At 49.5% G+C, this 27,986-nt stretch overlaps 1 pseudogene; it reads right to left on the reverse strand.

Moving 5' to 3' along the window:
* Positions 1 to 161: 161 nt before the first annotated feature.
* LOC124018357 lies at positions 162 to 27,986 on the reverse strand (annotated as a pseudogene).

Genomic DNA, 27,986 nt, shown 5'->3' on the forward strand with positions numbered 1-27,986 from the left:
CCCTCAGGGAATAATCTGGGAGAAGCAGAGTGATAGTTATTAGTGAAGGTCAGCAGGCCGTCCCTCAGGGAATAATCTGGGAGAAGCAGGGTGATAGTTATTAGTGAAGATCAGCAGGCCGTCCCTCAGGGAATAATCTGGGAGAAGCAGAGTGATAGTTATTAGTGAAGATCAGCAGGCCGTCCCTCAGGGAATAATCTGGGAGAAGCAGAGTGATAGTTATTAGTGAAGATCAGCAGGCCGTCCCTCAGGGAATAATCTGGGAGAAGCAGAGTGATAGTTATTAGTGAAGATCAGCAGGCCGTCTGGGAGCACATGACAGGCAGGTAGAGACAGGAAAGGTGTGCAGTGAACAGTACCTGTCTATAATGACAGGCAGGTAGAGGGAGGAAAGGTGTGCAGTGAACAGTACCTGTCTATAATGACAGGCAGGTAGAGACAGGAAAGGTGTGTAGTGAACAGTACCTGTCTATAATGACAGGCAGGTAGAGACAGGAAAGGTGTGCAGTGAACAGTACCTGTCTATAATGACAGGCAGGTAGACAGAGGAAAGGTGTGCAGTGAACAGTACCTGTCTATAATGACAGGCAGGTAGAGGGAGGAAAGGTGTGCAGTGAACAGTACCTGTCTATAATGACAGGCAGGTAGAGGGAGGAAAGGTGTGCAGTGAACAGTACCTGTCTATAATGACAGGCAGGTAGAGACAGGAAAGGTGTGCAGTGAACAGTACCTGTCTATAATGACAGGCAGGTAGAGGGAGGTGTGCAGTGAACAGTACCTGTCTATAATGACAGGCAGGTAGAGACAGGAAAGGTGTGTAGTGAACAGTACCTGTCTATAATGACAGGCAGGTAGAGACAGGAAAGGTGTGCAGTGAACAGTACCTGTCTATAATGACAGGCAGGTAGACAGAGGAAAGGTGTGCAGTGAACAGTACCTGTCTATAATGACAGGCAGGTAGAGGGAGGAAAGGTGTGCAGTGAACAGTACCTGTCTATAATGACAGGCAGGTAGAGACAGGAAAGGTGTGCAGTGAACAGTACCTGTCTATAATGACAGGCAGGTAGACAGAGGAAAGGTGTGCAGTGAACAGTACCTGTCTATAATGACAGGCAGGTAGAGGGAGGAAAGGTGTGCAGTGAACAGTACCTGTCTATAATGACAGGCAGGTAGACAGAGGAAAGGTGTGCAGTGAACAGTACCTGTCTATAATGACAGGCAGGTAGAGACAGGAAAGGTGTGCAGTGAACAGTACCTGTCTATAATGACAGGCAGGTAGAGGGAGGTGTGCAGTGAACAGTACCTGTCTATAATGACAGGCAGGTAGAGGGAGGTGTGCAGTGAACAGTACCTGTCTATAATGACAGGCAGGTAGAGGGAGGTGTGTAGTGAACAGTACCTGTCTATAATGACAGGCAGGTAGACAGAGGAAAGGTGTGCAGTGAACAGTACCTGTCTATAATGACAGGCAGGTAGAGGGAGGTGTGCAGTGAACAGTACCTGTCTATAATGACAGGCAGGTAGAGGGAGGAAAGGTGTGCAGTGAACAGTACCTGTCTATAATGACAGGCAGGTAGAGGGAGGAAAGGTGTGCAGTGAACAGTACCTGTCCATAATGACAGGCAGGTAGAGGGAGGAAAGGTGTGCAGTGAACAGTACCTGTCTATAATGACAGGCAGGTAGAGGGAGGTGTGCAGTGAACAGTACCTGTCTATAATGACAGGCAGGTAGAGACAGGAAAGGTGTGCAGTGAACAGTACCTGTCTATAATGACAGGCAGGTAGAGACAGGAAAGGTGTGCAGTGAACAGTACCTGTCTATAATGACAGGCAGGTAGAGACAGGAAAGGTGTGCAGTGAACAGTACCTGTCTATAATGACAGGCAGGTAGAGGGAGGAAAGGTGTGCAGTGAACAGTACCTGTCTATAATGACAGGCAGGTAGAGGGAGGAAAGGTGTGCAGTGAACAGTACCTGTCTATAATGACAGGCAGGTAGAGGGAGGTGTGCAGTGAACAGTACCTGTCTATAATGACAGGCAGGTAGAGACAGGAAAGGTGTGCAGTGAACAGTACCTGTCTATAATGACAGGCAGGTAGAGACAGGAAAGGTGTGCAGTGAACAGTACCTGTCTATAATGACAGGCAGGTAGAGACAGGAAAGGTGTGCAGTGAACAGTACCTGTCTATAATGACAGGCAGGTAGAGGGAGGAAAGGTGTGCAGTGAACAGTACCTGTCTATAATGACAGGCAGGTAGAGGGAGGAAAGGTGTGCAGTGAACAGTACCTGTCTATAATGACAGGCAGGTAGAGACAGGAAAGGTGTGCAGTGAACAGTACCTGTCTATAGTGACAGGCAGGTAGAGGGAGGTGTGCAGTGAACAGTACCTGTCTATAATGACAGGCAGGTAGAGGGAGGTGTGCAGTGAACAGTACCTGTCCATAATGACAGGCAGGTAGAGGGAGGTGTGCAGTGAACAGTACCTGTCTATAATGACAGGCAGGTAGAGGGAGGTGTGCAGTGAGGATTTACCTATCTGTGCAGGCCCGCTGTCCACACTGCCCCCTCTCCCTGACTTGGCACAGTCAGGAGGTCCCCAGCCGTCATTACAGTGGCAGTGCCCCTGGTTGTTACACACCTGGGGGAGATACCAATCAATTAACTAATCAACCAGCCAATACAATAGACACTGGTCTCTCTCCCAAGTAGAGCCAATCAATTAACTAATCAACCAGCCAATACAATAGACACTGGTCTCTCTCCCAAGTAGAGCCAATCAATTAACTAATCAACCAGCCAATACAATAGGCACTGGTCTCTCTCCCAAGTAGAGCCAATCAATTAACTAATGAACCAGCTAATACAATAGACACTGGTCTCTCTCCCAAGTAGAGCCAATCAATTAACTAATCAACCAGCCAATACAATAGACACTGGTCTCTCTCCCAAGTAGAGCCAATCAATTAACTAATCAACCAGCCAATACAATAGACACTGGTCTCTCTCCCAAGTAGAGCCAATCAATTAACTAATCAACCAGCCAATACAATAGACACTGGTCTCTCTCCCAAGTAGAGCCAATCAATTAACTAATCAACCAGCCAATACAATAGACACTGGTCTCTCTCACTGGTCTCTCTCCCAAGTAGAGCCAATCAATTAACTAATCAACCAGCCAATACAAAAGACACTGGTCTTGACTCCCCAGACGAGCCAATCAGATGGCCTGTAACACGTGTTGTTCCCGACCCCTTATAGAGAATGAGATCTCTAGCCGCGAGGCTACCCTGCCGCCTCTACACTCTAACCACTAGGCTACCCTGCCGCCTCTACACTCTAACCACTAGGCTACCCTGCCGCCTCTACACTCTAACCACTAGGCTACCCTGCCGCCTCTACACTCTAACCACTAGGCTCCCGCCGCCTGTGGGTGAGACCTTCTCTTACCCCTCGGCCGTTACATGTGTTGTTGGCGTCACAGTGGAGGTCCACAGACAGTAGAGCTGAGGCATTCACACACTGGAAGTCAACACAGGCCTGGAAGAAAAAGAGAGGAGTCCTGGATATGATCTCTGGATTCAAACAAACCCCCCATAGCAACAAGGCAGTATGGTTGTCCTGCCGCCTCAGTACACACCACCCGCCCTGTGGAAGAAATGGCTTGACACACACCACCCGCTCTGTGGAAGAAATGGCTTGACACACACCACCCGCTCTGTGGAAAAAATGGCTTGACACACACACCACCCGCTGTGGAAGAAATGGCTTGACACACACCACCCGCTGTGGAAGAAATGGAAAAAATGGCTTGACACACACCACCCGCTCTGTGGAAAAAATGGCTCAACACACACCACCCGCTCTGTGGAAAAAAACACACACCACCCGCCCTGTGGAAAAAATGGCTCAACACACACCACCCGCTCTGTGGAAAAATGGCTCAAAACACACCACCCGCTCTGGCTCAACACACACCACCCGCCCTGTGGAAGAAATGGCTCAACACACACCACCCACCCGCCCTGTGGAAGAAATGGCTTGACACACACCACCCGCTCTGTGGAAGAAATGGCTCAACACACACCACCCGCCGTGTGGAGGAAGTGACATCATCTTAGAAAGACAGAAAAGGACAAAGTTGAAGACACTGAAACCAAAAATGCTAATCTTACCTTCCCCTTGGTGCAGGGGCTGCCCTGGTTGACATAGGCAGGGTCCAGAACATCAGAGCCCAGGTTAAAGTCTGCGTTGACACATGAAGAACCATCGATGATCTGGTTACTGACCGAGCCTCCAGGAGGAGGGTTGTTGGTGTTTACGTTAGTGCACTGTACCTTCCCACACATGGCATTACTGCAGGAACACAGTGGAGACAGGGAGGGAGTCAGTGGAGACAGGGAGGGAGTCAGTGGAGACAGGGAGGGAGTCAGTGGAGACAGGGAGGGAGTCAGTGGAGACAGTGAGGGAGTCAGTGGAGACAGGAGGGAGTCAGTGGAGACAGTGGGAGGGAGTCAGTGGAGACAGTGAGGGAGTCAGTGGAGACAGGGAGGGAGTCAGTAGTGGAGACAGGGAGGAGTCAGTGGAGACAGGGAGGGAGTCAGTGGAGACAGGGAGGGAGTCAGTGGAGACAGGGAGGGAGTCAGTGGAGACAGGGAGGGAGTCAGTGGAGACAGGGAGGGAGTCAGTGGAGACAGGGAGGAGCTCAGTCAGTGGAGACAGGGAGGGAGTCAGTGGAGACAGGGAGGGAGTCAGTGGAGACAGGGAGGGAGTCAGTGGAGACAGGGAGGGAGTCAGTGGAGACAGGGAGGGAGTCAGTGGAGACAGGGAGGGAGTCAGTGGAGACAGGGAGGGAGTCAGTGGAGACAGGGAGGGAGTCAGTGGAGACAGGGAGGGAGTCAGTGGAGACAGGGAGGAGTCAGTGGAGACAGGGAGGGAGTCAGTAGACACAGTCAGTGGAAACAGGGAGGGAGTCAGTGGAGACAGGGAGGGAGTCAGTAGCAACACAGTGGAAACAGGGAGGGAGTCAGTAGCAACACAGTGGAAACAGGGAGGGAGTCAGTGGAGACAGGGAGGGAGTCAGTAGCAACACAGTGGAAACAGGGAGGGAGTCAGTAACACAGTGGAAACAGGGAGGGAGTCAGTAACACAGTGGAAACAGGGAGGGAGTCAGTAACACAGTGGAGACAGGGAGGGAGTCAGTAACACAGTGGAGACAGGGAGGGAGTCAGTGGAGACAGGGAGGGAGTCAGTGGAGACAGGGAGGGAGTCAGTAGCAACACAGTGGAAACAGGGAGGGAGTCAGTGGAACAGGGAGGAGTCAGTGGAAACAGGGAGGGAGTCAGTGGAACAGGGAGTGGAAACAGGGAGGGAGTCAGTAACACAGTGGAAACAGGGAGGGAGTCAGTAACACAGTGGAAACAGGGAGGGAGTCAGTAACACAGTGGAAACAGGGAGGGAGTCAGTAACACAGTGGAAACAGGGAGGGAGTCAGTAACACAGTGGAAACAGGGAGGAGTCACAGTGGAAACAGGGAGGGAGTCAGTGGAGAAACAGGGAGGGAGTCAGTGGAGACAGGGAGGAGTCAGTGGAGACAGGGAGGGAGTCAGTGGAGACAGGGAGGGAGTCAGTGGAGACAGGGAGGGAGTCAGTGGAGACAGGGAGGGAGTCAGTGGAGACAGGGAGGGAGTCAGTGGAGACAGGGAGGGAGTCAGTGGAGACAGGGAGGGAGTCAGTGGAGACAGGGAGGGAGTCAGTGGAGACAGGGAGGGAGTCAGTGGAGACAGGGAGGGAGTCAGTGGAAACAGGGAGGGAGTCAGTGGAGACAGGGAGGGAGTCAGTGGAGACAGGGAGGGAGTCAGTGGAGACAGGGAGGGAGTCAGTGGAGACAGGGAGGGAGTCAGTGGAGACACAGTGGAAACAGGGAGGGAGTCAGTAACACAGTGGAAACAGGGAGGGAGTCAGTAACACAGTGGAGACAGGGAGGGAGTCAGTAGCAACACAGTGGAAACAGGGAGGGAGTCAGTGGAGACAGGGAGGGAGTCAGTAGCAACACAGTGGAAACAGGGAGGGAGTCAGTGGAGACAGGGAGGGAGTCAGTAGTAACACAGTGGAAACAGGGAGGGAGTCAGTAGCAACACAGTGGAAACAGGGAGGGAGTCAGTGGAGACAGGGAGGGAGTCAGTAGCAAGTGGAGACAGGGAGGGAGTCAGTGGAGACAGGGAGGGAGTCAGGGAGACAGGGAGGGAGTCAGTAGCAACACAGTGGAAACAGGGAGGGAGTCAGTGGAGACAGGGAGGGAGTCAGTGGAGACAGGGAGGGAGTCAGTAGCAACACAGTGGAAACAGGGAGGGAGTCAGTAACACAGTGGAAACAGGGAGGGAGTCAGTGGAGACAGGGAGGGAGTCAGTGGAGACAGGGAGGGAGTCAGTGGAGACAGGGAGGGAGTCAGTGGAGACAGGGAGGGAGTCAGTAACACAGTGGAAACAGGGAGGGAGTCAGTGGAAACAGGGAGGGAGTCAGTGGAAACAGGGAGGGAGTCAGTGGAGACAGGGAGGGAGTCAGTGGAGACAGGGAGGGAGTCAGTGGAGACAGGGAGGGAGTCAGTGGAGACAGGGAGGGAGTCAGTGGAGACAGGGAGGGAGTCAGTGGAGACAGGGAGGGAGTCAGTGGAGACAGGGAGGGAGTCAGTGGAGACAGGGAGGGAGTCAGTGGAGACAGGGAGGGAGTCAGTGGAGACAGGGAGGGAGTCAGTGGAGACAGGGAGGGAGTCAGTGGAGACAGGGAGGGAGTGGGAGACAGGGAGGGAGTCAGTGGAGACAGGGAGGGAGTCAGTGGAGACAGGGAGGGAGTCAGTGGAGACAGGGAGGGAGTCAGTGGAGACAGGGAGGGAGTCAGTGGCAACACAGTGGAAACAGGGAGGGTAGTCAGTGGAGACAGGGAGGGAGTCAGTAGTAACACAGTGGAGACAGGGAGGAGTCAGTGGAGACAGGGAGGGAGTCAGTGGTAACACAGTGGAAACAGGGAGGGAGTCAGTGGAGACAGGGAGGGAGTCAGTGGTAACACAGTGGAAACAGGGAGGGAGTCAGTAACACAGTGGAGACAGGGAGGGAGTCAGTGGTAACACAGTGGAAACAGGGAGGGAGTCAGTGGAGACAGGGAGGGAGTCAGTGGTAACACAGTGGAAACAGGGAGGGAGTCAGTGGAGACAGGGAGGGAGTCAGTGGAGACAGGGAGGGAGTCAGTAGAACACAGTGGAGACAGGGAGGGAGTCAGTGGAGACAGGGAGGGAGTCAGTGGAGACAGGGAGGGAGTCAGTGGAGACAGGGAGGGAGTCAGTAACACAGTGGAAACAGGGAGGGAGTCAGTAACACAGTGGAAACAGGGAGGGAGTCAGTGGAGACAGGGAGGGAGTCAGTGGAGACAGGGAGGGAGTCAGTGGAGACAGGGAGGGAGTCAGTGGAGACAGGGAGGAGTCAGTGTGAAACAGGGAGGGAGTCAGTGGAAACAGGGAGGGAGTCAGTGGAGACAGGGAGGGAGTCAGTGGAGACAGGGAGGGAGTCAGTGGAGACAGGGAGGGAGTCAGTGGAGACAGGGAGGAGTCAGTGGAGACAGGGAGGGAGTCAGTGGAGACAGGGAGGGAGTCAGTGGAGACAGGGAGGGAGTCAGTGGAGACAGGGAGGGAGTCAGTGGACACAGGGAGGGAGTCAGTGGAGACAGGGAGGGAGTCAGTGGAGACAGGGAGGGAGTCAGTGGAGACAGGGAGGGAGTCAGTGGAGACAGGGAGGGAGTCAGTGGAGACAGGGAGGGAGTCAGTGGAGACAGGGAGGGAGTCAGTGGAGACAGGGAGGGAGTCAGTGGAGACAGGGAGGGAGTCAGTGGAGACAGGGAGGAGTCAGTGGAGACAGGGAGGGAGTCAGTGGAGACAGGGAGGGAGTCAGTGGAGACAGGGAGGGAGTCAGTGGAGACAGGGAGGGAGTCAGTAGCAACACAGTGGAAACAGGGAGGGAGTCAGTAACACAGTGGAGGGAGTCACAGTGGAGACAGGGAGGAGTCAGTAACACAGTGGAGACAGGGAGGAGTCAGTGGAGACAGGGAGGGAGTCAGTAGCAACACAGTGGAGACAGGGAGGGAGTCAGTAGTAACACAGTGGAGACAGGGAGGGAGTCAGTGGAGACAGGGAGGGAGTCAGTAGTAACACAGTGGAGACAGGGAGGGAGTCAGTGGAGACAGGGAGGGAGTCAGTGGAGACAGGGAGGGAGTCAGTAGCAACACAGTGGAAACAGGGAGGGAGTCAGTAGTAACACAGTGGAGACAGGGAGGGAGTCAGTGGAGACAGGGAGGGAGTCAGTGGAGACAGGGAGGGAGTCACAGTGGAAACAGGGAGGAGTCAGTAACACAGTGGAAACAGGGAGGGAGTCAGTGGAGACAGGGAGGGAGTCAGTGGAGACAGGGAGGGAGTCAGTGGAGACAGGGAGGGAGTCAGTGGAGACAGGGAGGGAGTCAGTGGAGACAGGGAGGGAGTCAGTGGAGACAGGGAGGGAGTCAGTGGAGACAGGGAGGAGTCAGTGGAGACAGGGAGGGAGTCAGTGGAGACAGGGAGGGAGTCAGTGGAGACAGGGAGGGAGTCAGTGGAGACAGGGAGGGAGTCAGTGGAGACAGGGAGGGAGTCAGTGGAGACAGGGAGGGAGTCAGTGGAGACAGGGAGGGAGTCAGTGGAGACAGGGAGGGAGTCAGTGGAGACAGGGAGGGAGTCAGTGGAGACAGGGAGGGAGTCAGTGGAGACAGGGAGGGAGTCAGTGGAGACAGGGAGGGAGTCAGTGGAGACAGGGAGGGAGTCAGTGGAGACAGGGAGGAGTCAGTGGAGACAGGGAGGGAGTCAGTGGAGACAGGGAGGGAGTCAGTGGAGACAGGGAGGAGTCAGTGGAGACAGGGAGGGAGTCAGTAGCAACACAGTGGAAACAGGGAGGGAGTCAGTAACACAGTGGAGACAGGGAGGAGTCAGTAACACAGTGGAGACAGGGAGGGAGTCAGTAACACAGTGGAGACAGGGAGGGAGTCAGTAACACAGTGGAGACAGGGAGGGAGTCAGTGGAGACAGGGAGGGAGTCAGTAGCAACACAGTGGAAACAGGGAGGGAGTCAGTAGTAACACAGTGGAGACAGGGAGGGAGTCAGTGGAGACAGGGAGGGAGTCAGTAGTAACACAGTGGAGACAGGGAGGGAGTCAGTGGAGACAGGGAGGGAGTCAGTGGAGACAGGGAGGGAGTCAGTAGTAACACAGTGGAAACAGGGAGGGAGTCAGTAGTAACACAGTGGAGACAGGGAGGGAGTCAGTGGAGACAGGGAGGGAGTCAGTAGCAACACAGTGGAAACAGGGAGGGAGTCAGTAGTAACACAGTGGAGACAGGGAGGGAGTCAGTAGTAACACAGTGGAGACAGGGAGGGAGTCAGTGGAGACAGGGAGGGAGTCAGTAGTAACACAGTGGAGACAGGGAGGGAGTCAGTGGAGACAGGGAGGGAGTCAGTAGCAACACAGTGGAAACAGGGAGGGAGTCAGTAGTAACACAGTGGAGACAGGGAGGGAGTCAGTGGAGACAGGGAGGGAGTCAGTAGCAACACAGTGGAAACAGGGAGGGAGTCAGTAACACAGTGGAGACAGGGAGGGAGTCAGTGGAGACAGGGAGGGAGTCAGTAGCAACACAGTGGAGACAGGGAGGGAGTCAGTAGCAACACAGTGGAAACAGGGAGGGAGTCAGTAACACAGTGGAAACAGGGAGGGAGTCAGTGGAGACAGGGAGGGAGTCAGTGGAGACAGGGAGGGAGTCAGTGGAGACAGGGAGGGAGTCAGTGGAGACAGGGAGGGAGTCAGTAACACAGTGGAAACAGGGAGGGAGTCAGTAACACAGTGGAAACAGGGAGGGAGTCAGTAACACAGTGGAAACAGGGAGGGAGTCAGTAGCAACACAGTGGAGACAGGGAGGGAGTCAGTGGAGACAGGGAGGGAGTCAGTGGAGACAGGGAGGGAGTCAGTGGAGACAGGGAGGGAGTCAGTGGAGACAGGGAGGAGTCAGTAACACAGTGGAAACAGGGAGGGAGTCAGTAACACAGTGGAAACAGGGAGGGAGTCAGTGGAAACAGGGAGGAGTCAGTCAACACAGTGGAGACAGGGAGGGAGTCAGTGGAGACAGGGAGGGAGTCAGTGGAGACAGGGAGGGAGTCAGTGGAGACAGGGAGGGAGTCAGTGGAGACAGGGAGGGAGTCAGTGGAGACAGGGAGGGAGTCAGTGGAGACAGGGAGGGAGTCAGTGGAGACAGGGAGGGAGTCAGTGGAGACAGGGAGGGAGTCAGTAACACAGTGGAGACAGGGATGGAGTCAGTAACACAGTGGAAACAGGGAAGGAGTCAGTAACACAGTGGAAACAGGGAGGGAGTCAGTAACACAGTGGAGACAGGGAGGGAGTCAGTGGTGGAGACAGGGAGGGAGTCAGTGGAGACAGGGAGGGAGTCAGTGGAGACAGGGAGGGAGTCAGTGGAGACAGGGAGGGAGTCAGTGGAGACAGGGAGGGAGTCAGTGGAGACAGGGAGGGAGTCAGTGGAGACAGGGAGGGAGTCAGTGGAGACAGGGAGGGAGTCAGTGGAGACAGGGAGGGAGTCAGTGGAGACAGGGAGGGAGTCAGTGGTAACACAGTGGAAACAGGGAGGGAGTCAGTGGAGACAGGGAGGGAGTCAGTGGAGACAGGGAGGGAGTCAGTGGAGACGGGGAGGGAGTCAGTGGAGACGGGGAGGGAGTCAGTGGAGACGGGGAGGGAGTCAGTAGCAACACAGTGGAGACAGGGAGGGAGTCAGTGGAGACAGGGAGGGAGTCAGTAGCAACACAGTGGAGACAGGGAGGGAGTCAGTGGAGACAGGGAGGGAGTCAGTAGCAACACAGTGGAGACAGGGAGGGAGTCAGTGGAGACAGGGAGGGAGTCAGTGGAGACAGGGAGGGAGTCAGTGGAGACAGGGAGGGAGTCAGTGGAGACAGGGAGGGAGTCAGTGGAGACAGGGAGGGAGTCAGTAGTAACACAGTGGAGACAGGGAGGGAGTCAGTGGAGACAGGGAGGGAGTCAGTGGAGACAGGGAGGGAGTCAGTGGTAACACAGTGGAGACAGGGAGGGAGTCAGTGGAGACAGGGAGGGAGTCAGTAGTAACACAGTGGAGACAGGGAGGGAGTCAGTGGAGACAGGGAGGAGTCAGTGGAGACAGGAGGGAGTCAGTGGTAACACAGTGGAGACAGGGAGGGAGTCAGTGGAGACAGGGAGGGAGTCAGTAGTAACACAGTGGAGACAGGGAGGGAGTCAGTAGTAACACAGTAGAGACAGGGAGGGAGTCAGTAGTAACACAGTGGAGACAGGGAGGGAGTCAGTAGTAACACAGTGGAGACAGGGAGGGAGTCAGTAGTAACACAGTAGGACAGGGAGGGACTCTGCCCACAGTGGGGGGGAGGGTCAGTAGTAACACCCCGTGGGGGGAGGGCCCTCACTCCGCCCCAGGGGGAGGGCCCTACACTCCGCCCCAGGGGGGGGCCCTCACTCGCCCCAGGGGGGGGTCAGTACTCCGCCCCGGGGGCTGGGAGGGAGTCACTCCGCCCAGGGGGCTGGGCCCTACACTCCGCCCCGGGGGGAGTGGGTAACACAGTCCGCCCCGGGGGGCTGGGCCCTACACTCCGCCCCGGGGGGGGGCTGGGCCCTACACTCCGCCCCGGGGGGGGCTGGGCCCTACACTCTGCCCCGGGGGTGAGAATGTAATTTGACATTCACAATCATGTGTAAAATATATTTTACAGAGCCACCCTTTGTCTTGACATTCTCTCAACCTACCAACACTTTTTTTGGTTACTACATGATTCCATATGTGTTATTTCATAGTTTTGATGTCTTCACTATTATTATACAATGTAGAAAATAGTAAAAATGAAGAAAAACCCTGGAATGAGTAGGTGTTCTAAAACTTAACAGTAATGAAACATTTCTCATCTTACTTTTTCGTCAATTATGAATGCCGATGACAAATTCAGATGACTTACGCCAAACTACATTTCACATAGGTCCCTGCCGACGTCATTCCACAGTTCCCAAACGCATCCCCCTTTAGATTCGCCGTCTGAAAGCAGATGTCTGCTGCTTTGCTTGCACCTGGGAAGAATAAATAAATCAAAACATTTAACATTTCAGACTTAAGAAATAAAAGAAGGAAAATATTAACAGTCAGACACAAGGTCACAGTTACTTTCTTGATTCAAATATATAAAATAAAAATCAAATAACATATATAAAATAAAAATTAAATATATAAAATCAAATAAAATATATAAAATTAAAATTAAATATATAAAATCAAAATCAAATAAAATATATTAAATTAAATTCAAATATATAAAATATATAAAATTAAAATAAATAAAATAAAAATATATAAAATCAAATATAAAATTAAAATAATATAATAAATAAAAAAAATAATTAAAATATAAAATCAAATATATTAAATCAAATATATATTAAATCAAAATCAAATATATTAAATCAAAATCAAATATATAAAATAAAAATCAAATATATAAAATAAAAATCAAATATATAAAATAAAAATCAAATATATAAAATAAAAATCAACTATATAAAAAAATAATATCAAATATATAAAATAAAAATATATAAAATAAAAATAAAATATATAAAATAAAAATAATATCAAATATATAAAAATAATATCAAATATATAAAAATAATGTCAATGTTGTACCTGTTTCAAAAAGATGTTTGCATTGGTAGTCGTAGGTCTGGCAGCGGCCCTCATAACAGTACGCCGCGTTGTTCTCACAGAGAAGCCCATCCATGATATAGAAGTCAGATGGACAGAAGGAGGTGGAGCCGTTGCAGTATTCTGGGAGGTCGCATGAGTTGACAGATCCCCTGCACGGTGTCCCTGACACGCTGATCTGAAGAAAATTGGAAAGAAATTAGGCCGGAAAAACATTCATTTTCAAAATCTGTTTTCATCATTAAAATCAAAAGTTAACACCTCCCAAGTTGAAACCTCTGACGAAATAGCTCAACACAATCCTAGGCCCTCCCCAAACAACAAACTGCTTTCATTGAAGATCATTGATTTGCTGTCCGGTTTGGGGAGCGCCCTAATCCATACGGTTTTGAAGACCGACAGCAGCTGGACTAACCTTGCAGTCCTTGCAGCAGCCTCCCTGAGCGCAGGCCGATCCCCAGGTCAACTTACAGGTGGCCGCGTCACAGCACTTATTGGTACATTCCTGCAACATTGGCAAGATTAGTAAACTTAGGCATGTCAAAAACTAAATTCTGAACCTACACATCCATGGATAACTGACCAAATTATAAAATACATGCATTGAAATTTTGAATTCTTTAAAAAGTGTTGTCTTTCAACCATGACAAGCTACCTGGGTCTGACATTTTTGATGTAAAATGACTGAGGATAATATTGAACGATATTACCACTCCTATTTTCCATATCTTCAGTCTAAGCCTTACAGGGAAGTGTATGCCCCCAGGCCTGGAGGGAAGCAAAAGTCATTCCGCTACCCAAGAATAGCAAAGCACCCTTTACTGGCTTAAACAGCCAACCAATCAGCCTGTTACCAACCCTTAGTAAACTTTTGGGGATATTGTTTTTAGCAGATACAATGCAAGCGCCCAGCTCTACCGTCTAACTAAATACTGTGTGTCTATGTATGCTGATGATTTAATATTATACACGTCATCTACCACAGCAAGTGAAATCACTGCAACACAGATACAATGCTAGTTCACTGTAAACAAGATAACATTTTCAGCACATTTATAAGGAAGGGCATTCAACAAGCATAGCACTTACACAAATGACTGATTGGCTGAGAGAAATGGAAAATTAAACAGGTTGTTGGGGATGTTTTTTTTTAGACTTCAGTCCAGCTTCTGACATTATCGGTCATAATCTGCTGTTGGAAAAACATCTGTGTTATGGCTTTACACCACTTGCTATATTGTGGATAAAGAGTTACCTGTCTAACAGAACCCAGAGGGTGTTCATTAATGGAAGCCAACATAATCCTGGTAGAGTTAGGCATTCCCCAGGGCAGCTGTCTAGGCCCCTTGCTTTGTTCAATCTTTACTAATGAGCTGCCACTGGCTCTGAGAAAATGCTGTGTTCGTCTAAGATGACTCATTATTATCCATGTCAGCTACCACAGCAAGTGAAATCACTGCAATAAGAGCTGCAGTCAGTTTAAGAATGGGTGGCAATAAAATAAGCTGATAGTATTTGGGACAAATCATTCACTAAACCCTAAACCTCACCTAAATCTTGTAATGAATGTGGAAGTTGAGCAAGTTGAGGTGACTAAACTGCTTTTAGTAACCCTGGATTGTAAAACTGTCATGGTCAAAACATATAGATACAACAGTAGCGAAGATGGGGAGAAGTCTGTCCATAATAAAGCACTGCTCTGAGATGGGGAGAAGTCTGTCCATAATAAAGCACTGCTCTGAGATGGGGAGAAGTCTGTCCATAATAAAGCACTGCTCTGAGATGGGGAGGAGTCTGTCCATAATAAAGCACTGCTCTGAGATGGGAAGGAGTCTGTCCATAATAAAGCACTGCTCTGAGATGGGGAGAAGTCTGTCCATAATAAAGCACTGCTCTGAGATGGGGAGAAGTCTGTCCATAATAAAGCACTGCTCTGAGATGGGGAGAAGTCTGTCCATAATAAAGTACTGTTCTGAGATGGGGAGAAGTCTGTCCATAATAAAGCACTGTTCTGAGATGGGGAGGAGTCTGTCCATAATAAAGCACTGTTCTGAGATGGGGAGAAGTCTGTCCATAATAAAGTACTGCTCTGAGATGGGGAGAAGTCTGTCCATAATAAAGCACTGCTCTGAGATGGGGAGAAGTCTGTCCATAATAAAGCACTGTTCTGAGATGGGGAGAAGTCTGTCCATAATAAAGTACTGCTCTGAGATGGGGAGAAGTCTGTCCATAATAAAGCACTGCTCTGAGATGGGGAGAAATCTGTCCATAATAAAGCACTGCTCTGCCTTAACAGCACTTGCAGGCCTGAGTTTTGTGGCACCTGGACTACTGTCCAGTCGTGTGGTCAGGTGCCACAAAAGAGGGACTTGGGAAATTACAATTGGCTCAGAACAGGGCAGCACGGCTGGTCCTTGGATGTACACAGAGAGCTAACATTAATCATATGCCCTGGCTCAAAGTGGAGGAGAGATTGACTTCATCACTACTTTTTGTAAGAAGTATTGACATGTTGTCCATTTGAACTGCTGGCACACGGCTCAGAGACCCAGTCATACCCCACAAGACATGCCACCAGAGGTCTGTTTAAACTACCGGCACACGGCTCAGAGACCCAGTCATACCCCACAAGACATGCCACCAGAGGTCTGTTTGAACTGCTGGCACACGGCTCAGACACCCAGTCATACCCCACAAGACATGCCACCAGAGGTCTGTTTGAACTGCTGGCACACGGCTCAGAGACCCAGTCATACCCCACAAGACATGCCACCAGAGGTCTCTTCACAGTCCCCAAGTCCAGAACAGACTATGGGAGGTGCACAGTACTACATAGAGCCATGACTACATGGAACTCTATTCCACAGTACTACATAGAGCCATGACTACATGGAGCTCTATTCCACAGTACTACATAGAGCCATGACTACGTGGAACTCTATTCCACAGTACTACATAGAGCCATGTCTACATGGAGCTCTATTCCACAGTACTACATAGAGCCATGACTACATGGAACTCTATTCCACATAAGGTAACTGATGCAGCAGTAGAATCAGATTTGTTTTTAAACAGGCAAAAATACACATTATGAAACAGTGGGACTGGGAGAACACACACTTTGTACTGTAAAGTAGTGGCCTTAGTGGACACATCATGTGTTGTGAAATCTGTTGAAATGCAAATGTTTAATTATATTTAACTGCCTTAATGTTGTTGGACCTCAGGTACAGTAGCTGCTGCCTTGGCAGGAACTAATTGGGATCCATAATAAACCCCAGGAAGAGTAGCTGCTGCCATGGCAGGAACTAACGGGGATCCATAATAAACCCCAGGAAGAGTAGCTGCTGCCATGGCAGGAACTAATGGGGATCCATAATAAACCCCAGGAAGAGTAGCTGCTGCCTTGGCAGGAACTAATGGGGATCCATAATAAACCCCAGGAAGAGTAGCTGCTGCCTTGGCAGGAACTAATGGGGATCCATAATAAACCCCAGGAAGAGTAGCTGCTGCCTTGACAGAACTAATGGGGATCCATAATAAACCCCAGGAAGAGTAGCTGCTGCCTTGACAGGAACTAATGGGGATCCATAATAAACCCCAGGAAGAGTAGCTGCTGCCTTGACAGAACTAATGGGGATCCATAATAAACCCCAAAGAGTAGCTGCTGCCAGGCAAACTCCCATTTACATCCATAATAAACCCCAGGAAGATTAGCTATGCCATGGAAAACATTGGGAATCCATAATACAGGAAGAGTAGCTGCTGCCTGAATCAACGAATCAAGGGATCATAATAAAAGGAAGATTCAATGCTGCCTTGGCAGTGAACAACGAATCAAATAAACCCCAGGAAGAGCTGCTCAATGGTGAGTGAACAATTGGGATCCATAATAAACCCCATTCAATAGCTGCCTTGGCAGTGAACTAATGGGGATCCATAATAAAAGCCATTCAATGTGCCTTGGCAATCAACTAATCAAGGATCCATAATAGAAAGCCATTCAGATAGCTGCTGCCTTGGCAGGAACTAATGGGGATCCAAATAAACCCCAGGAAAGCCATTCAATGGCAGGAACTTTTTCCATAATAAATCAGGAAGAGTGAGGCACCATGTCAGAACAGGATCCAGAATAAACCCCAGGAAGACAGGTGCCTTGGACAGACAATGGAAGATCAGGTAAGGACAGACAGGAAGACAGGTTGGCAGGACAGACAGGGGACAGGTAATAAGACCCCAGGAAGACAGGTGCTGCCAGACAGAAAGACAATGGGGATCCAAGGACAGACAGGAAGACAGGTAAGGACAGACAGAAAGACAGGTAAGGACAGACAGAAAGACAGGTAAGGACAGACAGGAAGACAGGTAAGGACAGACAGAAAGACAGGTAAATCATTCTGGACAGACAGGAAGACAGGTAAGGACAGACAGGAAGACAGGTAAGGACAGACAGGAAGACAGGTAAGGACAGACAGGAAGACAGGTAAGGACAGACAGGAAGACAGGTAAGGACAGACAGGAAGACAGGTGAGTCAGACAGTACCTGGGGTGTTCCACAGTCACAGTCCTCTCCTTCCTCTAACATGCCGTTGCCACATTTAGCCACAGAAGACAGGTATGTTGGACTGGGAGGGCTGGTAAGTCAGACAGTACCTCCTCCACGCAGGACCAGACGCTTTCAAAGTCAGAGGCACTACAGTCACTGAAGAGGGTGGATCCACTGGGGAGGGGAAGAAAGAGGACAGACAGTAAGATTAATAAGGACAGACGATGGAATCATTCATATCAGTCACAATCAATGACTCCATTTCTAAGGACATACACTAATCAATACAGGCAAACAGACAGGGACACCTGCTACAGTCAGACATCTCATTCAAAACCAAGGCATTAATAAGTTGGTCCCCGACAGGAAGAGCCTCCACTCTTCTGGGAAGGCTTTCCACAGATGTTGGAACATTGCTGCTATAACAGCCTCCACTCTTCAGGGGGCTTTCCACTAGATGTTGGAACATTGCTGCTTCCTCTAACAGCCTCCACTCTTCAGGGAAGGCTTTCCACTAGATGTTGGAACATTGCTGCTATAACAGCCTCCAGTCTTCTCCACGAAGGCTTTCCACTAGATGTTAGAACATTGCTCACTATAACAGCCTCCACTCTTCTGGGAAGGCTTTCCACTAGATGTTGGAACATTGCTGCTATAACAGCCTCCACTCTTCTGGGAAGGCATTTCCACTCAGATGTTGGAACATTGCTGCTATAACAGCCTCCATCTTCAGGGAAGGTTTTCCACTAGATGTTAGAACATTGCTGCTATAATAGCAATATGGGCAAGAGATGTTAATGGAACACCTCCACTCTTCTGGGAAGGCTTTCCACTTCCAAAACTATGGGCATTAATATGGAGTTGGTCCCCCTTTGCTGCTATAACAGCCTCTTCTGTGAAGGCTTTCCACTAGATGTTGGAACCACTCTTCTGGGAAGGCTTTCCACTAGATGTTGGAACATTGCTGCTATAACAGCCTCCACAGCCTCCTGGGAAGGCTTTCCACTAGATGTTGGAACATTAATGCTAACAGCCTCCACTCTTCTGGGAACTTTCCACTAGATGATGGAACATTGCTGCTATAGCCTCCACTCTTCTGGGAAGGCTTTCCACTAGATGTTGGAACATTGCTGCTATAACAGCCTCCACTCTTCTGGGAAGGCTTTCCACTAGATGTAGGAACATTGCTGCTATAACAGCCTCCACTCTACTGGGAAGGCTTTCCACTAGATGTTGGAACATTAATGCTATAACAGCCTCCACTCTTCTGGGAAGGCTTTCCACTAGATGTTGGAACATTGTATGTACTTGCTTCCATTCAGCCACGTCAGTATTCGTGAGGTCAGGCACCGATTTTGGATGATTAGGCCTGGCTCACAGTCGACTTGATTCATTCCAAAGGTGATCGATGGGGTTGAGGTCAGGGCTCTGTGCTGGCCAGTCAAGTTCTTCCACACAGATCTCAATAAATCATTTCTGTATGGACCTCGCTTTGTGCACGGGGGCATTGTCATGCTGAAACATAAAGGGCCTTCCCCAAACTGTTGCCACAAAGTTGGAAGCACAGATCATCTAGAATGTCATTGCATGCTGAAGCGTTAAGATTTCCCTTCACTGGAACTAAGGGGCCTGAACCATGAAAAACAGACCATTATTCCTCCTCCACCAAACTTTACAGTTGGCACTATGCATTGGGGCAGGTAGCGTTCTCCTGGCACCAAACCCAGATTTGTCCGTCGGACTGCCAGATGGAAAAGCGTGCTCCAGAGTCCAACGGTGTTGAGCTCCACACCACTCCAGCCGACGCTTGGCATTGTGCATGGTGATCTTAGGCTTGTGTGCGGCTGCTCGGCCACGGAAACCCATTTCATGAAGCTCTTGATGAACACATCTTGTGCTGACGTTGCTTCCAGAGGCAGTTTGGAACTCAGTAGTGACTGTCGCAAACGAGGACAGACTATATTTACGCTCTACTTGCCCCAGCACTCTGCAGTCCCGTTCTGGCAGCTTGTGTGGCCTACCACTTCGTGGCTGAGCCATTTTTGCTCCTAGACGTTTCCACAGCACTTACAGTTGACCGGGGTAGCTCTAGCAGGGCAGAAATTTGACAAACTGTCTTGTCAAGGTGGAAGGTGGCATCTTATGACGGTGCCACGTTGAAAGTCACAGAGCTCTACAGTAACGTCATTCTACTGCCAATGTTTGTCTATGGAGATTGCATGGCAGTGTGTTAGATTTTATACACTTGTCAGTAATGGGTGTGGGCCCGAATGAACCAGATCCACTCATTTGAAGGGGTGTCCACATACTTTTGTATATATAGTGGGGCGGCAGGGTAGCCTAGTGTTTAGAGCGTTGGACTAGTAACCGGAAGGTTGCAAGTTCAAACCCCCGAGCTGACAAGGTCCAAATCTGTCGTTCTGCCCCTGAACAGGCAGTTAACCCCACTGTTCCTAGGCCGTCATTGAAAATAAGAATTTGTTCATAACTGACTTGCCTGGTTAAATAAAGGTCAAATAAAATAAAAAATTAACTCAGCAGGTGAGTGTAAATAATGTTGACCAATACAGTGGCAACCTTACAGTTAATATAGGTCAACAAACAGGTTGAATAGCAGATGGCCTCTGAGAAAGACAACGCTCAGGAAAAGGGTCAAAATGAAAAGGAGAAAGTTGCTTTAGGATTTTTTGTGGCGATGCCAGTCGAGGCCAGTACTTTACTTACGTTGCCGAGGCAGCCATGATACAGCTCCCTCCGTCACAGCTACAACGGCTGTCGTCGTGATTCATGCCCAGGTTATGGCCCATCTCGTGGGCCACGACTGTAGAGACGTAGCCCAGATTGTCACCACTATACTGTGGAGATAGAAAGACCACATGCTGTTCAGATGTGGAATGGTTAAAAAATATATGTTTAAGGAGAAAATGACAATTGATTTAAACCAAAAACACAAAAAAACCCTCTGAATACTATAAAATGCCCTGAATACTATAAAATGCCCTGGATACTATAACATGCCCTGGATACTATAACATGCCCTGGATACTATAACATGCCCTGGATACTATAACATGCCCTGGATACTATAACATGCCCTGGATACTATAACATGCCCTGGATACTATAACATGCCCTGGATACTATAACATGCCCTGGATACTATAACATGCCCTGAATACTATACCATGCCCTGAATACTATACCATGCCCTGGATACTATACCATGCCCTGGATACTATACCATGCCCTGGATACTATACCATGCCCTGGATACTATACCATGCCCTGGATACTATACCATGCCCTGAATACTATACCATGCCCTGGATACTATACCATGCCCTGAATACTATACCATGCCCTGGATACTATACCATGCCCTGAATACTATAACATGCCCTGAATACTATACCATGCCCTGAATACTATACCATGCCCTGAATACTATAACATGCCCTGAATACTTTAACATGCCCTGAATACTATAAAATGCTCTGAATACTATAAAATGCCCTGAATACTATAAAATGCTCTGAATACTATAAAATGCCCTGAACACTATAAAATGTTAGCAGTAGCCTTTGGAACATGGGATTACACACGGCACATTACGACACGAAGAAGAATCTGTGGAATGACACAAAGACACTGTGCTTCATCATCGTGGACTGGTTTTACCTGTTTACATTTGCATAGCAGATTAACTCCTGAGATGAATCCTAAAATGGCACCCTATTTATGTTATAGTGCACTACTATAGACCAGAGCCCTATTCCCTATATAGTGGTACTACTATAGACCAGAGCCCTATTCCCTACATAGTGGTACTACTATAGACCAGAGCCCTATAGAACCCTATTCCCTATATAGTGCACTACTATAGACCAGAGCCCTATAGAACCCTATTCCCTTTATAGTGCACTACTATAGACCAGAGCCCTATTCCCTATATAGTGGTACTACTATAGACCAGAGCCCTATTCCCTATATAGTGGTACTACTATAGACCAGAGCCCTATTCCCTATATAGTGGTACTACTATAGACCAGAGCCCTATTCCCTACATAGTGGTACTACTATAGACCAGAGCCCTATAGAACCCTATTCCCTATATAGTGCACTACTATAGACCAGAGCCCTATAGAACCCTATTCCCTTTATAGTGCACTACTTAAGACCAGAGCCCTATGGAACCCTATTCCCTATATAGTGCACTACTATAGACCAGAGCCCTATATAGTGCACTACTATAGACCAGAGCCCTATTCCCTATATGTGCACTACTTTAGACCAGAGCCCTATGGAACTCTATTCCCTTTATAGTGCACTACTATAGACCAGAGCCCTATAGAACCCTATTCCCTATATAGTGCACTACTATAGACCAGAGCCCTATAGAACCCTATTCCCTTTATAGTGCACTACTTAAGACCAGAGCCCTATGGAACCCTATTCCCTATATAGTGCACTACTATAGACCAGAGCCCTATATAGTGCACTACTATAGACCAGAGCCCTATTCCCTATATGTGCACTACTTTAGACCAGAGCCCTATGGAACTCTATTCCCTATATAGTGCACTACTTTAGACCAGAGCCCTATAGAATCCTATTCCCTATATAGTGCACTACTTTAGACCAGAGCCCTATGGAACTCTATTCCCTATATAGTGCACTACTATAGACCAGAGCCCTATTCCCTATATAGTGCACTACTTTAGACCAGAGCCCTATAGAACCCTATTCCCTATATAGTGCACTACTGTTGATCAAGGCTCCGGGTAAAAAAGTAGTGTTTTAAAAGGGAATAGGGTGCCTTGCGATAGGGGGGCCACGCGATAGGGGCCACGCGATAGGGGGCCATTTGTGAAGCAGACCAATAGGATGCCATTTGGGAGGAAGTCATGGTGTGTCTGAGAACAAACTGCACTATTGTCTTCTACATCTGACTCATGAATAATCTAGACCTATCAGGTGGCTGACACAACCTCACAACCACAGCCTCAGACAGTACTAGCTGGCTAGGTTACTATCTGACTCATGAATAATCTAGACCTATCAGGTGGCTGACACAACCTCACAACACTAACAACCACAGCCTCAGACGGTACTAGCTGGCTAGGTTACAATGATTAGTCTGCTAGGTGTTAGGGTCCTGTCTAGGTTACAATGATACACCACCTCCCGGTGAATACTACATACCTCCCGGTGAATACTACATACCTCCCGGTGAATACTACATACCTCCCGGTGAATACTACATACCTCCCGGTGAATACTACATACCTCCCGGTGAATACTACATACCTCCCGGTGAATACTACATACCTCCCGGTGAATACTACATACCTCCCGGTGAATACTACATACCTCCCGGTGAATACTACATACCTCCCGGTGAATACTACATACCTCCCGGTGAATACTACATACCTCCCGGTGAATACTACATACCTACCGGTGAATACTACATACCTAATGGTGAATACTACACCTAATGGTGAATAATATATACCTACTGATGAATACTACACCTAATGGTGAATACTACACATAAAGATGAATACTATATACCTACTGATGAATACTACATACCTAATGGTGAATACTACAATGGTGAATACATAATGATGAATACTATATACCTACTGATGAATACTACACCTAATGGTGAATACTACACATAATGATGAATACTATATATAATGATGAATACTATATACCTAGTGATGAATACTACACATAATGATGAATACTATATACCTACTGATGAATACTATATACCTAGTGATGAATACTGCACCTAATGGTGAATACTACACATAATGATGAATACTATATACCTACTGATGAATACTACACCTAATGGTGAATACTACACATAATGATGAATACTATATACCTACTGATGAATACTATATACCTAGTGATGAATACTGCACCTAATGGTGAATACTACATGAAGCTTCGGACCCAAACCTATCACTACTAACCACATTGATTCCTCCAGCGGTAGCCATCGAACACACTGTGCCCACGAACGCCATGCCCAGGATCCCTCCCGAATACGCTCCCCCCAGACCACTGGGGAAACACAGAGAAAAACATTACAGGACCAAGATGATCAACTAACAGACCACTGGGGAAACAAAGAGAGAAAAGCATTACAGGACCAAGATGATCAACTAACAGACCACTGGGGAAACAAAGAGAGAAAAGCATTACAGGACAAAGATGATCAACTAACAGACCACTGGGGAAACAAAGAGAGAAAAGCATTACAGGACAAAGATGATCAACTAACAGACCACTGGGGAAACAAAGAGAGAAAAGCATTACAGGACAAAGATGATCAACTAACAGACCACTGGGGAAACATGGGACACCAGGTGGGTGAGTCCCCTCTAATCAGGGTCTGGTTAGACCTGGGACACCAGGTGGGTCATTCCCCTCTAATCAGGGAATGGTTTAGACCTGGGACACCAAGTGGGTGATTCCCCTCTAATCAGGGCCTGATTTAGACCTGGGACACCAGGTGGGTCATTCCCCTCTAATCAGGACTGATTTAGACCTGGGACACCAGGTGGGTGATTCCCCTCTAATCAGGGCCTGGTTAGACCTGGGACACCAGGTGGGCGATTCCCCTCTAATCAGGGCCTGGTTAGACCTGGGACACCAGGTGGGCGATTCCCCTCTAATCAGGGCCTGGTTTAGACCTGGGACACAAGGTGGGTCATTCCCCTCTAATCAGGGCCTGATTTAGACCTGGGACACCAGGTGGGTGATTCCCCTCTAATCAGGGCCTGATTTAGACCTGGGACACCAGGTGGGTGATTCCCCTCTAATCAGGGCCTGATTTAGACCTGAGACACCAGGTGGGTGATATATTCACTATCAGGTAGAGGAGAAAACCAGCAGTGGCCCGGACGTCGTAGGGTTTAAGATGATCGGGTATCGGGAACACAATTTAAACATCAGCGACTGGAGACAAACCGCTCAGTATTATAGATGACCATACAAACGCTCCACACCGCGTGGCCGCGGCCACCCTACTCTGGTGGTCCCAGCGCGCACGACCCACGTGGAGTTCCAGGTCTCCGGTAGCCTCTGGAACTGCCAATCTGCGGTCAACAAGGCAGAGTTCATCTCAGCCTATGCCTCCCTCCAGTCCCTCGACTTCTTGGCACTGACGGAAACATGGATCACCACAGACAACACTGCTACTCCTACTGCTCTCTCTTCGTCCGCCCACGTGTTCTCGCACACCCCGAGAGCTTCTGGTCAGCGGGGTGGTGGCACCGGGATCCTCATCTCTCCCAAGTGGTCATTCTCTCTTTCTCCCCTTACCCATCTGTCTATCGCCTCCTTTGAATTCCATGCTGTCACAGTTACCAGCCCTTTCAAGCTTAACATCCTTATCATTTATCGCCCTCCAGGTTCTCTCGGAGAGTTCATCAATGAGCTTGATGCCTTGATAAGCTACTTTCCTGAGGACGGCTCACCTCTCACAGTTCTGGGCGACTTTAACCTCCCCACGTCTACCTTTGACTCTTTCCTCTCTGCCTCCTTCTTTCCACTCCTCTCCTCTTTTGACCTCACCCCCTCACCTTCCCCCCCTACTCACAAGTCAGGCAATACGCTCGACCTCATCTTTACTAGATGCTGTTCTTCCACTAACCTCATTGCAACTCCCCTCCAAGTCTCCGACCACTACCTTGTATCCTTTTCCCTCTCGCTCTCATCCAACACCTCCCACACTGCCCCTACTCGGATGGTATCGCGCCGTCCCAACCTTCGCTCTCTCTCCCCGCTACTCTCTCCTCTTCCATCCTATCATCTCTTCCCTCCGCTCAAACCTTCTCCAACCTATCTCCTGATTCTGCCTCCTCAACCCTCCTCTCCTCCCTCTCTGCATCCTTTGACTCTCTATGTCCCCTATCCTCCAGGCCGGCTCGGTCCTCCCCTCCCGCTCCGTGGCTCGATGACTCATTGCGAGCTCACAGAACAGGGCTCCGGGCAGCCGAGCGGAAATGGAGGAAAACTCGCCTCCCTGCAGACCTGGCATCCTTTCACTCCCTCCTCTCTACATTTTCCTCCTCTGTCTCTGCTGCTAAAGCCACTTTCTACTACGCTAAATTCCAAGCATCTGCCTCTAACCCTAGGAAGCTCTTTGCCACCTTCTCCTCCCTCCTGAATCCTCCTCCCCTTCCCCCCCCTCCTCCCTCTCTGCATTTTGAAAAGGTCGACGACATCCGATCCTCGTTTGCAAAGTCAAACGACACCGCTGGTTCTGCTCACACTGCCCTACCCTGTGCTCTGACCTCTTTCTCCCCTCTCTCTCCAGATGAAATCTCGCGTCTTGTGACGGCCGGCCGCCCAACAACCTGCCCGCTTGACCCTATCCCCTCCTCTCTTCTCCAGACCATTTCCGGAGACCTTCTCCCTTTCTCACCTCGCTCATCAACTCATCCCTGACCGCTGGCTACGTCCCTTCAGTCTTCAAGAGAGCGAGAGTTGCACCCCTTCTGAAAAAACCTACACTCGATCCCTCCGATGTCAACAATTACAGACCAGTATCCCTTCTTTCTTTTCTCTCCAAAACTCTTGAACGTGCCGTCCTTGGCCAGCTCTCCCGCTATCTCTCTCTGAATGACCTTCTTGATCCAAATCAGTCAGGTTTCAAGACTAGTCATTCAACCGAGACTGCTCTCCTCTGTATCACGGAGGCGCTCCGCACTGCTAAAGCTAACTCTCTCTCCTCTGCTCTCATCCTTCTAGATCTATCAGCTGCCTTCGATACTGTGAACCATCAGATCCTCCTCTCCACCCTCTCCGAGTTGGGCATCTCCGGCGCGGCCCACGCTTGGATTGCGTCCTACCTGACAGGTCGCTCCTACCAGGTGGCGTGGCGAGAATCTGTCTCCTCACCACGCGCTCTCACCACTGGTGTCCCCCAGGGCTCTGTTCTTGGCCCTCTCCTATTCTCGCTATACACCAAGTCACTTGGCTCTGTCATAACCTCACATGGTCTCTCCTATCATTGCTATGCAGACGACACACAATTAATCTTCTCCTTTCCCCCTTCTGATGACCAGGTGGCGAATCGCATCTCTGCATGTCTGGCAGACATATCAGTGTGGATGACGGATCACCACCTCAAGCTGAACCTCGGAAAGACGGAGCTGCTCTTCCTCCCGGGGAAGGACTGCCCATTCCATGATCTCGCCATCACGGTTGACAACTCCATTGTGTCCTCCTTCCAGAGCGCCAAGAACCTTGGCGTGATCCTGGACAACACCCTGTCGTTCTCAACCAACATCAAGGCGGTGGCCCGTTCCTGTAGGTTCATGCTCTACAACATCCGCAGAGTACGACCCTGCCTCACACAGGAAGCGGCGCAGGTCCTAATCCAGGCAGTTGTCATCTCCCGTCTGGATTACTGCAACTCGCTGTTGGCTGGGCTCCCTGCCTGTGCCATTAAACCCCTTCAACTCATCCAGAACGCCGCAGCCCGTCTGGTGTTCAACCTTCCCAAGTTCTCTCACGTCACCCCGCTCCTCCGTTCTCTCCACTGGCTTCCAGTTGAAGCTCGCATCCGCTACAAGACCATGGTGCTTGCCTACGGAGCTGTGAGGGGAACGGCACCTCAGTACCTCCAGGCTCTGATCAGGCCCTACACCCAAACAAGGGCACTGCGTTCATCCACCTCTGGCCTGCTCGCCTCCCTACCACTGAGGAAGTACAGCTCCCGCTCAGCCCAGTCAAAACTGTTCGCTGCTCTGGCCCCCCAATGGTGGAACAAACTCCCTCACGACGCCAGGACAGCGGAGTCAATCACCACCTTCCGGAGACACCTGAAACCCCACCTCTTTAAGGAATACCTAGGATAGGATAAGTAATCCCTCTCACCCCCCCTTAAGATTTAGATGCACTATTGTAAAGTGACTGTTCCACTGGATGTCATAAGGTGAATGCACCAATTTGTAAGTGGCTCTGGATAAGAGCGTCTGCTAAATGACTTAAATGTAAATGTAAACACATGATGGTCGGTCGGCAGACCCGACTAACGACTAAACCACCTACAGAGAGAAAGACAGAGAGAAAGAGAGACAGAGAGAGAGACAGAGAGAAAGAGTGAGACAGAGAGAGAAAGGGAGAGAGAGAGAGAGAGACTAACGACTAAACCACCAGAGGTCTTCAAATCTTAAAACGGAACCATTTTATTTTTAAAGGAGACAAACGTAAAACAACATATACCGACATATGCAAATTTCTAATACAACAGAATATACCACTTAGCAGACAGTTTTTTCCCCAAAGCCACGTACATACTGTAGTGACTGTATGCATTGTTAATATGTGTACAAGTGATCACTATGGTAACTGAACCCACACACCTATCGGGCATCAATTCTCTTACCAACTGAGCCAATCAGAACCATTACATCTCTTCCACTCACACAATTAGCTGTGCGTCATCATGCCTGATCCGCGGCAGCAGTACTGTCTTCCTCCACTTGACGAACTGTCCCAACACTTCCCCCGCAGAGCCTTCCACGCTGAAGGGGTTGGCGTCCTTAAAGACCTCCAGGCCTACCAGCACCACGCGGATATTCAGCCTCTTATAGTACTGGAGACGAAT

Source organism: Oncorhynchus gorbuscha, unplaced genomic scaffold, assembly GCF_021184085.1.
Source record: "Oncorhynchus gorbuscha isolate QuinsamMale2020 ecotype Even-year unplaced genomic scaffold, OgorEven_v1.0 Un_scaffold_487, whole genome shotgun sequence".
NCBI classification, from domain to species: domain Eukaryota; kingdom Metazoa; phylum Chordata; class Actinopteri; order Salmoniformes; family Salmonidae; genus Oncorhynchus; species Oncorhynchus gorbuscha.